At 39.8% G+C, this 13609-nt stretch overlaps 1 pseudogene; it reads right to left on the bottom strand.

Annotated features, from left to right (window-relative positions):
• Positions 1-6235: 6235 nt before the first annotated feature.
• Positions 6236-8640, bottom strand: LOC18031203 (annotated as a pseudogene).
• Positions 8641-13609: the final 4969 nt, after the last annotated feature.

Here is a 13609-nt window from a genome sequence, read left to right as displayed (position 1 = left end):
TAAAAAACTCATATCTTATATAAATAAAAACACAATGCAATTAAATTAAAAACACACAATGTAATTCCACAACCATTTTAGTCATACACAATTCAATTCAACAACTCAATAAAAAAAATAAAAAATAAAAAATAAAAAATAAAAACTCATGTCTTATACAAATAAAAATACAATACAATTAAATTAAAAACACACAATGTGTGATGTTGTGAGGATGTGTTGTGTGCGAGTGTTAACTTGTGTTAGTTTTTTTTTTTTTTTAAATAGGGTCGGGTCGGGTAAAATCTTGGCCCTAACCCGACCCTAAACTTGAAAATTCAGGCCAAAGCCCTAAAAGTTAGGGTCGGGTCAATCGGGCCAAAAATAGGATCGGGCTAAATTGTTAAGCCTACAGGCGGGCTTGTAAATAGATGCAATCCATGAGGAACTGAATGAGCCTTGTTAGCCATGAAATCCACAGCTGAGTTCGCTTCACGAAAGATGTGTGTGATAGAAATTTTCCAATTTCTGGTTAAAAGATCTTGGACTGCAGCCACTATAATATAGAAAGTATTAGGCATGACCATCTGCTTAGAGATCATCTGTGAAACACAAAGACTATCCACTTCCACCAAAAGGTGTTTTATACCAGCATCCCACTCAAGGACTAAGCCTTGGTAAAGACCCCATAGCTCTGCCATAAGCACCGAGCACTCCCTAATATTCATACAAAAACCAAAAATCCAGTGCCCAATAAAATCACGAATAACACCACCAGCCCCTGCATCCCCAGAATTTCTACAAGATCCATCAGTATTTAATTTGCACCAAGGCCATGGGGGAGGTTGCCAGCCGATAAACATCTATTTTCTCCTCGGTTGCTGACTCATGTGAGACTTATTCACTCTATGAATTTCATTTGCTCTAGCCATAATATCCATATTAATTGTTGAGCTATCCACCAACTTTCCCTCTACCATGAAATGGTTTCTCCATAACCATAATCTCTAAACAGCCACATCGAAAACACACTCCCAAGGGGTATGGTTCACGAACCTTCTCTTATTCTGGAGGTTAAACATTATCCATTCCTGTAAATTATCGTGAAAAAAAAGGAATGCTCACCCTCTGGAACAAGACGAAACCAAACCCGTTTAATACAATGGCAGTCTCTCAAAGCATGAAGGATATCCTCAGACGAAGCCCCACACCTATTGCAAGCCATAGACACGGGTATATTACGCCGAGACAGCTCAACATGAGTCTTCAACTTCTCATGCATGATCTGCCATATGAAGAGTCAAATGGATTGAGGCCCCTTCCACGACCAAGCTAGGTTCCATGCTTCATCTTGAGTTGCTATGTTCTGATGGCAGATGGAGTCATAAGCTGAGCGAACAGTAAACACTCCTTTTGGATCCAAGCTCCAGTAAATCTTGTCAGCTCCTAATTGCAACGCAAGAGGCATAACTGAGGCAATTTGCATGAGGATATAACTTGGCAGCAAGTGTTCAAAACTCAGCCAATTCCAACCCCTGTGAACATTGATAAACTCACTCACAATAGCATTCACCATCTCATAAGGTATCGGCTGGAGGGCAAAATTTATCAAAGGATCTTGCTTCGTTACCCAACAGTCTAGCCAAAATGGAATTCTCATAACATCACAAACTGCCCAGCGGGCTCCTTGCATTGTGGCTGTGCACGTTCTTCTGACAGCCATCTAAATACGGGACCCTGGCTTCTCCAAGAGGGAATATGGTAGGTTTTCTGGGTCTAAATCGTACTTAGAGCAGAAGACCTTCACCTATAATTTATCCGAATTGGAGATAATTTCTCAGGCCAGCTTCATCAGCAGCGCATGATTCATTATATCTAGCTTTTTAAACCCCAGTCCTCCATGCTTTTTTGGCATGCAGATTCTATCCCAACCCACCATATTCATCTTATGCCTCCTTAACTTCCCGTCCCAAATAAATCGACGACAAGTCTTATCAATTTTGTGAGGCACCGAGAAATGAAGCAAGGTTGTTTGCATTGCATAAATAGGTATTGATTGGATTATCGAGTGAGCCAAAGTAACTCTTCCAGCAAAGGATAAATGAGCCACATTCCAACCAGTAAGTCGTATGTCCACCTTATCCAGAATTGATTGGTAAGTGGCTTTGTTCACCCGAGAATGAATTAAAGGCATTCCAAGATAACAACTTAAATCCTTAGTAGCCGAAAACCCCAAGGCATCACCAATAAGCTGGGCATCTCTAGCTAGCACATTTTTAGAGAAAAATACTTTGGTTTTTGATTTATTCACCTTAGCTTCGGATTTCCGACAATAATTCTCCATAACTGCGTCGAGGATATAGGCTTGATCAATTGAGGCTTCTGCAAATAAAAGTAAATCACCAGCAAAAAAAAGGTGGGTCAGTGGAGTTCCCCATTTGGTCAAACGGATTGGTTTCCAACTGCCCTCCATCACTGCTTGGGAAATACCATAGCTCAGACGCTCTATGCAGAGAACGAAAATATAAAGGGACAGGGGATCGCCCTGTCGGATTCCTCGCTCCGGAGAAAATTCCTTTATGGTCTCTCTATTCCACAACATGCTCATTTTAGTTGTAGTTATACATTCCATGATGAGCCTAGATAATTGAATCGGAATTCCAGTCAACATGAGAGTTTCAAAGATAAAAGACCAATTAAGTCGATCATACGCCTTCTCAAGATCCACCTTAATAGCCATCAATCATCTCTTAACAGTTTTTGTTGCATAGTATGGACCACTTCCTGAGCAACAACAATATTATCTATAATATGACGGCCAGGGACAAAACTTGTCTGATGGGGTCCTATAATTTCAGGCAGCATAGCCTGCAGGCGGTTAGCAATTATTTTAGTCACTGTTTTATAAGTGACTGTACATAGGCTGATAGGTCTGAACATTTTTAAATTAGTAGGATGCTCCACTTTAGGGATCAATACCAACAGGGTAGTATTAACCTCTTGAGGAAGCTTGCCAGAATTAAAAATGTCACTTATAAACTTACAGAAAGAAGGCCCAACAACTGGCCATTGAGACTAATAAAAAAATAGCATGCAATCCATCCATACCTGGGGCCTTTAGCGGTTTCATACTGAAGACAACACTCTTGATTTCTACTTCCAAAATAGGGTTAGCGACACAGTCGGTATCATGAGTATCCAAAACCGGGAAATAATTTGGAACCTGGTAAACTTCAGAACTTTCAGCCTCACTTGTGAATAATGAAAAAAGATACCCCACTGCATGATTCCAGATTTCTTCCTCATTGTACAACTAATTACCCGAATTGTCCTGGATGGCTTTAATTCTATTCCGCCTCCTGCGAGCAATAGTTTTTTGGTGAAAGAACCTGGTATTTCTATCCCCATGCATAATCCAGTCTTTTCTTGATTTTTGCCATAAAAAAATCTCCTCCTGCCCCATCACCATCTCCAATTCTTTCCGTAAATTGGCCTCTAGGCGCATTAACCCTCTTGAATTCCGATAATTCGAGCCATTAATCGACGTTTCCGCTGAAAAATATTTCCAAAAACCTCTCGATTCCAAACTTGAACCTTCTTTACAAAAAGACATGCGGCGTCGCTATAGTAAGCTTTAGGGTCCCACATATGCTTAACAAAGTTATTAAAATGATCATGTGTTAGCCAAGAAGCCAAGAACTGAAAGGGCCTATTACTATGCTGTCGACGATCAGCTCTCTCAAACCGAACTAACACCGGTCGATGATCTGAAGCAACCTTCGGAAGATGGAGAACTGAGTTATCTGCAAACTTCAATTACTATCAAACCACTGTCGAAACAAGCCACACACTCCTGACTGCCCTGTAGCTCCCCCATGTTTTTCGGAAGCGTATAATATAGAATTGAAATCCCCACCAATTAGCCAAGGTCCTTAAATTGAAAGAGCAAGGTTATCCAGATGATTCCACAGCTGTCTTCGCAGCAGTAGATTTGGGCTAGCGTAGACAGTCGTTGTCCAAGACACAAAACCCTTATTCATGCAACTCCGGAAGTGAATAAATTGCCGGTGGTTTATCAACACCTCCACCTCTATAACATTCTACCAAAGCAGCCAAATTCTTGCAGAGAACCCCACTGCCTCCACACGATGTGAATTATCAAAACCACTTTTTTTAATAAACTCATCGGCTTTACTCCCACTAATGCGAGGTTCCATCAAAACTACCAGCGAAGGCTTATAATTGTCAACAATAGTCCTAAAAGCGTGATGAAAATTAGACGAGGCCGCCCCTTGAACGTTCCAGCACATTATGCTTACTGACATCTTAAAAACTAACATTAAAAGATGACAGAAACCTTAGTATCACTGACCATTAATATCATCCATCGACGCCATAAGCGTTTCTTGGACCATCGAGTCTTTATCATCAGACATTCCAGCCGCTTCAACACTACTTAAGGGTTGCACAGGTTGTGTTTGGGCAGTCTCAACTTCATTTACACATGGTGTGGTATGAACATCTGGCGGGTCAGCCATATGTTGAGGGTTTGGTTCCTGCCGAGTTCTATACTCCATGACCTCATCTCTTACAATCTCCGGGGGAGAGGTTTGTGGCGAGCAAAAGACCACAGTATGTCTCGTTGGGTCTAAGGTGGTAGCAAGATGGGAAACTTGGTGGTTACTAGGTGCTATTGGTGAAGTAACAAAAGGGTTAGAATTAAGGTTTGCATGGGATGGGAAGTTCAGCTCCTTCTCCCTCATGTTGAGAGCGCTCGACGGGAAAAGGGTTTTGGATTGGATTTATTGGGGTTGGTGGTCTCCTATTCTGATTTTTTGTACCAACAACCTTATTATGGACCTTGCTTCTTGTTGAGGTCCTTATTATGGTATCTTTATGGGTGGTAAAAGTAGGGTTCATAATCGGCAAGGGTTGTTGTCGTAAAGTGGAAGGGATGTCTGGAAACATTACAGGGGCAGGATCCTCACGCTCCTTTAGGACCTGAGCTAGAATGTGGAACCTTGTAGTGTTAGCCCCAAAAGGCTCACGGTTCTGATTTGGCTCACTGCTATTCTCCTTGCCATTATTAGTTTTCCTTCATTTTCTCGTAACAATCATCCAGGGGCCAAAGGGTTCGATAATATTAACATTAGCATCGTGACAACCACCATCCTGATGAGCGGGGACTATCTGACGTTGCATAGCAGGCTGGGGAGCCTTTTCAGCATCATTTGCTGTATCGGCTGCCTTGCAAATATTGTTGTTGTGTCCATACATTCCACATGTAAAACATATCACTAGCAGCCCCTCATATTCCACCTTCTGCACATTCCCATCCAACTCAAACTGAGACACTAAAGGCTTGGCCAAAGAGATGGTCACTGCAATTCGAGCAAAACGTTCCCGTACAGAAGATGTTGTACTCGCATTAATTTTAATCACCGTCCCCACTAACTGTCCAAGTTTCTGTAGGATTTTTTGATTATAAAGATGGACAGCAAGGCCAGGTAAACGAATCCATACGGTAACTTGATCCATAGCCAGTGTGGTGAAATCAAAAGTGGGTGTCCATGGCTGTACTGTTAAGTAATGCCCCATGATGAGCCAAAGTCCCTTAGTTAGAGCATCAACGACATCACTAGATGAGCGGAAGCGAATAAAAAAGTAGTTATTCTCTAAATCAATCACTGAGAAACTCATGGTAGTTGTTCACATGACATTCAATCTTGTACATAGAGCCCTGTAACCTATTGTGCGGCCAAGTAGTTTCACCACGACATAATTTCTCCACGGTTCACTTAACTTTTCATGTACTCTAGCTGAGAAAGTTATGGAGGGCATAGGTCTATCAGTGGTCTCAATTACATCCCCTTCCTCAAACTCTCAGTCAACTGCTTTGCCTCCCAGCCCATTCTCCTCTGCCTGCGAGGAATTTACAAGGGTTTCTTTGTACGAAACCTGCAGAGGGTTATCTCCAGCTACTTCCTCATCACGAAACCGCACCTTCTTGGTTGTTCTCGCCTCCCTAAACGGTGGGGGAAAAACCCCTCCGAAAATAGGGTTTCCACCACGTCCTAAGTTTTCGGAGCTTTCAATCATTAGGTCTTTTAATTTTTATAAAACAAGTTTTTTAATAACCTATCTTTTCTAGAAACTTAATCGGGACGACCAGTCAAATAAAACTGTTTGAGGACCACTCAACCAAGCCATAAAATATTATATGAAATGAAAATTAAATTAATAAACAAATTATAATCTATCGAAGAGCGATGACGCTAACATCATCCAAAACAGGTCCGCACACATGCCAATAATCATGCAGCCTGGTGTGATAATATGCACTATAAAAAGTAATCCTTGTCATGGAAGATATAGCCTGGAATATGAGACTTGCTTTCTTAAATCCTCCTTTTCCAACAGAATCATAAGGAGCTTTTATGGTTTCATTGGCAGCGAATGCTACGATAACCATCAAGCCATGGCAAGCGTTCTTGGCGTCTCCAATGGTGAATGTAAGCTTGTAAAACTTGTTAGGAATTGTTCGGATGATTTGTGCAATGGCACTTTCTCTTCCTGCAACAATCTCAATGGCTGAGAATCCTGAGGGGACAAAGAAGTGCTTCTTGTCAATGTATTTTACAGGCTTCAGGGATTCGATGATCCATCCTGGGAGTGGTGAAATTAGATCTTGTAACTTAGGAGGCAGGAGGACACCAGTTGAGAAGTTTTTGAATGTGTGAGGTCCAATTTCAAAGCCTCTGTTTTTCACTAGGTTACCTGCGCTTGCATATGGACACATATATTTTAGTATACATGAATTTGCTGCAAACACACACACATAAAAAATTTAATTATAGCACCAAAAAAATCAACACATCTTTATCGTATTCTTATATTTTAAGACATTGATTAATTTGAAAAATCCTCTATCTTAAGTTTTTATTTTTAGCAAATACTGATTGGTTATACTAAAAAGAAAAAAGAAAATAATAATTAAATGAACACGAGCATTCATAGGTTTTAATACATAATTTGCATTAAGATGTTGAAGAGTGTTTAGATCCGGAGATGACCACTGTCTAATAATAAAGGAACACAAAATATATGTATAGAGTAGTTACAATTATTCTTTAAACTAAACCAATGAGCATGTAACAGAAAATTTTTAAAAATTTAGAGAACTAAAAAAAAATTCATGTATCCTTAAGTAAAAGTACATTAAATACAATTTGGCGGTTGGTTATAGTTACTTAAAAAAGGAAAAATAATTGAATAAAACATAAACATACATAAATTTTAACGTATATAGCGCACATTAAAATGCTAAGGAAAGTTTAAATCGGGAGAGTATCATTATTACCCAATGAATTAATAAAGGACCAAGAAATATAAGAATAATCAAAATCATACTTTGCACTAAGACCAATATACACGTGACACAAAATTTTTAGAAGTAGCCAATGAGCGATCCTAATTCATACAGAAACTCACCTTTGGTATATTTTAGAGGCAGCATCTATTTGATGGCAACAGCGTCCAAGAGATGCCCACAAGTGGGATCCTCCTGAATACCTGGATTATGAAACATCACCTTGACAACATCAGAAGTTGCCTTGAAAGCCCATGCATAAGTGTCACCTCCACTGCTACTATATAGTGTCTGAATTGGAAGGTCACTCAACTGACCAGGAACCGAGACTCTAAGCACTTCATCCTGAGCACAAGTCCTAGTGGTTCCAAACGCGAGGGAGTAGATTGAGCCTCGCTTCACCCTCACATTCTGAGAAATGGAAGCCTCATTGCCTAGCCTCACTGCATGAACACCGCGAGGGACGGCAAAATAGAAGCCGCCGGGCTGCGGCCCGCCTGAGATGTACTCCACCAAGCCGCTGATTTCCCATTTGCGAAGTGAATACTTTCCGATTATCACTGTTTTATTGAGGTTTGATTTTTTCGGTGAGAGTTCAAAGTTTCCATTTGGCAGAAGTGCTGCAGATAAAAATACACATTAATTAGACCAAAATTTTATGTACATCAGAGACATATCTTCGGTGGAATAATAAGTCACTGATATTATGTGTGTTTTTATTTAAAAATTAAGATTGTACCACATAAATAATGGATGTTTCTTTCTTGAATTAGAAGAACAACATTAATCTGACTAAAATGGCTAAAATTGCATGGCAAGACACATCGAGCGCACGAACAATTAAAAAAACTCAGTATAAGATTATTGAATTCCCATTAACTTATATTAAAAAATTAGTTTAAGAGTTGAGGGTTACCCCACACTTAAATATAATAGTTAGCTAAATAACTATTTTCAAACTGATGTAACATAATATCCTCAAAGTAAGGGAGCCAAATAAGCAACCCATCTGGCTGTTTTTTCTTTTTTATTTTTCAATAGCGGCACACATGTCATATTATTTTTACTTCCATGTACAAACGGTAGCTTAATTAGCAAATTAAGACATAATCAAATTTGTTACAGGGTTTTTTATGTGCTACAAAATGAAAATAAACAAGCAAAAGTTAAGGATCCGACAAATGCTTACTGTCAAGATATCGAGGAGGATGAATAACTCGAGTGGTAGCAGAGCCACCATTGCTTAGAGCTGAGAAAACGATTGCAAAGCAAAGAGAGAGAAACCAAGCCATTTTTTCTATGATGAAGAAGCAAGTAGACTGAATAGGATATTTATAGAATGAGTTAGTTCAACAAGATCAGTACGCAAATAATGATTTTTATATTGAATTTGAAGACAAAAGCAAAGGAAGAAAAAGAAAACTACGTTATAGGGCCACACCGAATCAGCCGCGAGAAGTGTCCCTTTGTCCAAGCATTTCCCAAATCTCAAGTCTTGTATTTTCACACAAATTTCTTCATTAATGCGTTGGAGCCCCACATGAAGTTTCATTACTGGTTGCCGTGATTTGCTCCTACTTTGAATTCTATCAACTAACATTTTGTAGTACATATAAAGCACAGATTCTATTTCGTATTACAGAGGCACATGCTGCCGATAATAGCAGAACAATACTTTACAATCTTTCACATTAACAGATAATATATTTAATCGTTCTCATAATAAATCGAAGAAGTACACGTCCGTCCAGAAGGTTGACTTTGATTGATATGGCATGTGATGTGCTAAATCATATGAAGTTTTCTTGATATTGAATTATCATGGAAATGGTACATGGTTTATTGGGGATGGTGGAAATACTTACGTTGAAATTGATGAGGAGACGTAAAAGAGGCTATTATTAATGTAATTTATAGATCTTCAACAGATTAGATCGACTTCATTTAGTGTTTGCATTTAAAGTAACAGATAATGAAATTAATGATTAGAAATTTAATATGATTGCAGATGGCAGCCAATCCACAGATTTAGAGTGATTTTACATGTTCTTGTTCATTCTTTATTTCGAGTACATAAAGCCTTCGAGAAATGCTGGAGTGTAGACTGCGGCACATTTTTCCTTTATTGTTATAATCTACAGAAATTTATTGGGATTTCAAGTTTTATTTAAGATTGGTTAAAAAATATACTGCCGCTAACAACATTTGAAGATAAATATACCTTCATTTTGAGAGAATGAGATATGAGCCATTCGGCCTGACTGTGACACTTAAATAAATAATTATGTAGAAGTGAAAAAATAAAATGATTAGCAATTCTTTGTGAACAGATTATGTACATGCATATAATTTTTTTTCTACTACTTCATAACTTCATAATTTCTTGTTAAATGCCGTAAATTTAACTTTGTCGATGGGAAGAGAGCAATTACTCAGGCCTCAAATGATAATTCCACCCTGAGTCAAGCTACCAGATCAATCCCTTGCATTTGGCTTCCAAGAATGCTCTTTATTTACGTTGGAAAAGATACCTGGCAGTCGTCATGATTTTACGAGACCAAATCCGGTGAAATGGCCCACAATTTGAGCTGTATAATCTCGGCAATTGAATGTGAATTCTCCGATTTGTAAGCTTGGTAAAAACGTGGCAATTGAAAAATGGTTTATTGTCACTCTCATCAATTAAATGGCCAATTGAAAATGTCGAGCAATTTTGTTGGTGCTTGGCTTGAATGTGCTTAAGGAATCGTTGGTCGCCTGTTGTTTCGATAAGCCACAAAAGATTTTCCACTTTATCATTATTCAATCCAATAATTGAACAGCTTCAAACAAAATAAAACTCATGGTGACTGCTCTGTAGTATGCTAACAATTGCTTAGTACCTTTTTTTTTTTTAAAAAAAAAGGTGGTTTCAAAATCTCAACAGAAAAAACGTGAAAAGGTTTTTTTACGTGAAGTTACAATCCTTACTCGAGATCAAGTAAATTCACGAAGTTTTGTTGATGTTCTCTCTTAGATTTTTATGGATATATTCCTTCATAATTTTGAAAATTCTTCTCTCAAGATGCAAAGGATATTCCAAAATTTAGATTCAGTTAGTATGATTGTTAAGATCTTTTCTTCTTAATTAGCAGTCTTTTTTCTTTTTCAAATGTTTTTTTTTAAAGGAAGAAATTTCATTAAACAGCCAAGGAATTACATAATCAGGGAGGAGGAACAAGACTCCACTCTCCCGAACCTCACATAGAACTCCCCACCCGAGCAATAATGTGGGCAGCGGAGTTCGCAGATCTACGAACAAACGAGAATGCCACTTCTCCTAAGGATTGAGCCAAGGCTCTACAGTCAGCAATAATAGAGCCAAAACCATTTGGATACTCAAGCTTATCATGTAAAGCATTAAAAACTAGCAAGCTATCCATTTCTAACACAACAGACTTAAAAGAGAATTTCTTAAGCCAGCTGAGAGCCTCCTTAACACCTAGAGCTTCAGCTTCACGAGGGTCAAATCTACCGGGGAGGATGTCGCTTTTTGCTCGATAAAATCACCTCCAGCTGAACGAATTACAGCCCCAAAGCTAATCAAACCTCTTATCTAACAAGAGCAGCATCAACATTGCATTTGTGCCACCCAGAACTAGACTTTTTCCAGCAAACAGAACCATGAGCTAAAGAAACAGGCACTGAAGGGGGAAAAAAACCACTCTTACGAGCTTGCTGCCAAAAGAATAAGCTTTGACCAGCCACATTCAACACTGACTGGACCCTCCCATTGACACCTTTCCAAACCTTGTTATTTCTATTCAACCACAGGCCCCAACAAATCATAGCAGCCAAACTACAATCCTCAAGATTACAACGACCAAACAACTCCTCCAGCCATTGAGCAAAGTTCAAACAAGTCCCATTGAAACCAAATACAGAGGAAATCCAGCAGGCTTTAACAAAAAGGCAAGTCACCAAGATATGAAAAATAGATTCTGAGGAAGAGTGACAAATAGGGCATAGCGTTTGTACCTCAACTCGACGTTGCAGCAGATTATCTGAAGTTGGGATGACATTGGCCATAGCTCGCCAGAGGAAGTTCTTGACTTTTGCAGGAACAGGGAGCTGCCATAATTTACGCCAAGCGCTTCTGCAGGGGGGAGAGAGCCTTGAGTCTAGCATTCTATAGCAGCTTCTAACCGTGTACAGGCCTTTAGAGTCAGGCAGCCAGTACCAGGTATCAACATCCCGCCATGAGCCTAGAGAAATTCATAAAATAAGTTCACGATCCATACTGTTGAAGATTTCTGTCACCACATCATAGTCCCATTTGCGCTGGTTAGGCACCATGAGACTATCAACTGTTGCAGAGGTGATATTTGCTGGAATGGTCGAGGAGATGAAACTGTTGTCCTCGTCTGGTAGCCAAGGGTCACTTCCAATAACGGATTGCCGACCCCCTCCAATCTGAATACGACTTCCTTGAATAATGGCTGGATGGGCAGTCAAAATCGAACGTCAAACATAACTAGGGTTGCTTCCCAGTCGAGCCTCCACAAACGAGGTGTTGGAGTAGTATCTAGCCTTGAAGAGGCGAGCTACTAGAATATTGGGGTTGGTTAGAAGACGCCAGCCTTGTTTACCAAGCATTGCAACATTGAACGCATGCAATCTTTTAAATCCTATGCCCCCATGAGTCTTTGGTTTGCAATCCTCTCCCATTTCATCCAAATGATACCTCCACTGCCCGGCCCTTTTCTTCCCTACCAAAAGGAGTTTATCATCCTCTCTAACTCTCTACAAAACTCCATGGGCAGGAGGTAACGTTCATCGCATAGATGGGCAACGCTTGAGCTACTATTTTTAGAAGAATTTCTTTGCCTGCACGAGACAGCAACTTTTGGTTCCACCCCTGCAACCGCTTCCAAACTCTCTCTCGAATGTATCTAAACACAGCTGACTTACTTCTGCCAATGAAAGAGGGAAGCCCTAAATAGTTGCCATGGTTTATTGTGCCCCGCACCCCAAGGATACGGCAGATCGAAAGCTCAACCTCTGTGATGGTATTAACACTAAAAGAGATAGAGGATTTGTTGAAATTGACTCGCTAACCCGACGCAACCCCATACAAGGTTAAGGCAGTCTTCATTACGTGGGCTTCTTGATCACTAGCTTTGAAAAATAGGAAGCAGTCATCAGCAAAGAAAAGGTGAGTTAAACATGCAGCCCCCTAAGCAATTCTGATCCTATGAATCGGACCTGCTCTCTCGTAGTGATTGATAAGCGAACTAAGACCTTGGGCACAAATAATGAAAAGATAAGGCGATAACGGGTCCCCTTGCCTAAGACCACGACTAGGAACAATGGGGCCTATTTCCAGGCTATTGCTAGGGATTTTGTAAGTTACAGTGGACACACATAACATAATCATGTTAACAAAATCAGAACTGAACCCCATCTTGAGCATAATAGAAGACAAAAATTCCACTCAATTCTATCATAAGCTTTTGACATGTCAATTTTAAGGGCTGTAGCCCCTTCCCTACCCTGTCTTTTCCTCTTCAAGTAGTGCATAATGTTAGCCGAAATCATAACATTATCCGTGATAGATCTACCCGGAATGAAAGCACTTTGGGATTTCGAGATAATAGACCCTAAGATCGATTTAAGCCGACTAGCTAACATTTTAGCAACAATTTTGTAGATAACATTACATAAAGCTATAGGCCGAAATTCAGTAATATGATTCGGGTTGGGAGTTTTAGGAATCAAGATTAGGAGGGTCTCATTCACGCCAGCAGGAAATTCACAATTGTGAATAAAATTCAAGCATGCAGCAGATACATCATCCCCAACAATAGACCAAAAATTTAAAAAAAAGGCGGGGTTCATACCATCGGGACCAGGGGACTTATCTGGATGCATGCTGAAAATGGCTTCTTGAGCATCTGCTTTATTGAAGTTCTCCAGGAGAGTGAGGTTCTGCTCAGCTGAAATCGAAGGTTCACCCACTGGAGGGCCTCACCACAAAAGCCACCTTCAGTAGAGAAAATCTGAGTGAAGTAATTGGTGATTATCTCGTTAATGTCTTTCGGATTTGTGCACCACTGTCCCTGGCTATTTCGGAGCTTACCAATTGCATTTTGCTTCTTCCGAGCTGAAGCCATGGCGTGAAAGTATTTCGAGTTCATATCCCTTTCTCTAAGCCAATTGGACTTGGCCCTCTGTTTCCAGAAGGTTTCATGGCTATGGAGAAGCTCGTTGTAGCGTTTCCGA

The sequence above is a fragment of the Citrus clementina genome, unplaced genomic scaffold (genome assembly GCF_000493195.1).
Source record: "Citrus clementina cultivar Clemenules unplaced genomic scaffold, Citrus_clementina_v1.0 scaffold_9, whole genome shotgun sequence".
In the NCBI taxonomy this organism is placed as follows: Eukaryota; Viridiplantae; Streptophyta; class Magnoliopsida; order Sapindales; family Rutaceae; genus Citrus; species Citrus x clementina.
The sequence above is the reverse complement of the archived record's forward strand: the minus strand, read 5'-3'. Positions and strand labels throughout refer to the sequence as shown.